The following is a 2,176-nucleotide window of genomic DNA, read 5'->3' on the forward strand; positions in this document are numbered from 1 at the left end:
TGTTTTCATTTTCATTTCTTTCCATGTATTTTTTTAATTCTTCTTTCATCTTCTGGATGACCCATTCATTCTTTAGTAGGATGCTCTTTAATAACCTTCATGTATTCGTGGTCCTTCCAAGTTATTTCTTGTGGTTGATTTCAAGTTTTAAAGCATTGTGGTCTGGAAATATGCATGGTATAATCTCAATCTTTTTGTCCCGTTGAGACCTGATTTGTGACAGGTATGTGATCTATGCTGGAGAAAGGTCCATGTGCATTCAAAAAATATGGAATGCTTCACAAATTTGCATGTCATCCTTGCATCGGGGCCATGCTAATCTTCCCTGTATCTTTCCAATTTTAGTTAAATGTGCTGCCAAAGCGAATGATTTTTAACTGTTTAATTTTCTGACATATTGTATCTAAAGTAATAAAAGACCATCTTATCTACTTTTTGTTTTAAACCCCCTCTTTGTTCATCTTTGTTTTGTCAAATAATAGTTTAATTCAAAGGAAACAGCCAGAGAAGACCAAATTGCTATTTTTTTCTTCCCTTGGATTCTTCATTGAATTAAATCATAATTAGGGCTCATTTTCAAGTGTTTGCCCTGGTGTTTGACCTTCACTAACTATAAAGCAGATGCTAAAACATTAAACCATGTGTAAAAACAGTTTATACAAATTACAAAGAAATTTCTGCCAAATGATACATTTGGAATTGGAGACTTTGGAGCTTCTCTGCTGCCATTGGTATTGAAGTCCTGACAGGAAGATGTCTTCTGACCTTGGCCTTTCTTTTCCATATCCTGGAATCAATTCTGTTATGACATCATCAGTTGTGAAGCAAAAACTGCTAAGTTTTGGGATGAGCTCTATATACTACATGCCAAAGTAATTTCATATGGTTTGTAATTAGAGTTTAGTGAAGAAAGATTTTATTTCATTGTTCTTAATTTTATCATCATGGAATAAGTATATGCTTCCATATCACTAAAGAGTCAACACCAAGTATGGAAGTTTTAAGACAGGTCGAAAGGCAGGTTGGTTTTTGTATACTATTGATGAAGTCAAAGAACCTCCTCAATTCCTATACTTTTAGCAGGTTTGCTTCACCTGGAGAAATTGAGGTCCATAAGCTCTAATGACTTGTTCCCCGACATTGGCTGCTTCTCTCATTGGCCATAAGGGAGTTCAGAGAGTGAGAATTTGCTAGCACACACCATTAGTCTTGGACCCACAGGAAAAACTGTATGCTTAGGACAAACAATATACAAATAAATGTTTCACTAATTTTTATATTGCACGTGTTGCCTCTACAGATGATATTAGAAAAATGGCAACTTATAGGTGATTCTATAGGTTAGAAGGTAGGTTCATTGTTTAACAACCTGAGTCATAAATGTTCGTATCATTAACTTCTCTTATTAGCAGTGAAAAGTGCTTTATAAAATATAGTCTGAACAAAAATGTGTTTTAGGTCTAAGTGATTGGTTTTATATTTTCATTAATTAATACTTGCTTAAAGGGATATTCATGGTTCTGATTTTATGGGATCTTTCCTTGATCAAAGAAGGAAGTTGTATATGTTTTGTTTCCTATTTTCTATGGAGAAATGAGGTCATTTTTAAAAAGAAGTTTCCATAACCCCTTACTAGCTGCATGGGGGGAAATTCTTAATCACCCTCAACTCAATATAGTTGAATGACTATAAATTGGAGATGACAGTATATTCCTCTAGAATTTATTGGTAAATAAAATGAAATATGCCCAAAGATAAAGTGCTTAGAACAATTTTTGGAACAAAGTAGTAATAATTTTTAAGTTATTAAAGTAATAACAACCATTCTTTTTGTTATGTTGTGCATTATTCTCTTATTTGAAGATTTTCAGGAGAGCTACCACTGGTTTGAGTCCCATACATAGAAATTCTTCTCCTGAGCAATCTGTGTCTTTTTATCACAAGGCCTGCGAACTATGTAATGATGACATTTGTGTGAGAACCAGAACTCTTAGAACCAGGTTGATGCCCCAACCTCCACCCCTTAAACATATTTGTACAAATCAGGACAGTCTCAACTATTTTGCAGTAGCAAAGACATCAATATTTCAGGGGTTTCACAAGACAGTAGTTTAGCTCTTGCTCCCACAAAGAATACTGTAGACTGTACAGAAGCTGTAAGCCGTAAGCTGTGAGC

The 2,176-nt window shown here is 34.5% G+C and overlaps 1 non-coding gene across 1 annotated transcript; it reads right to left on the bottom strand.

The window, feature by feature from the left end:
• Positions 1-262: 262 nt before the first annotated feature.
• Positions 263-366, bottom strand: LOC123783152 (U6 spliceosomal RNA). Its single transcript, XR_006777134.1, has one exon. It is a non-coding gene; the product is annotated as a U6 spliceosomal RNA (small nuclear RNA).
• Positions 367-2,176: the final 1,810 nt, after the last annotated feature.

The sequence above is a fragment of the Ursus americanus genome, chromosome 6, assembly GCF_024610735.1.
Source record: "Ursus americanus isolate L20-20 chromosome 6, mUrsAme1.1.p, whole genome shotgun sequence".
In the NCBI taxonomy this organism is placed as follows: Eukaryota; Metazoa; Chordata; class Mammalia; order Carnivora; family Ursidae; genus Ursus; species Ursus americanus.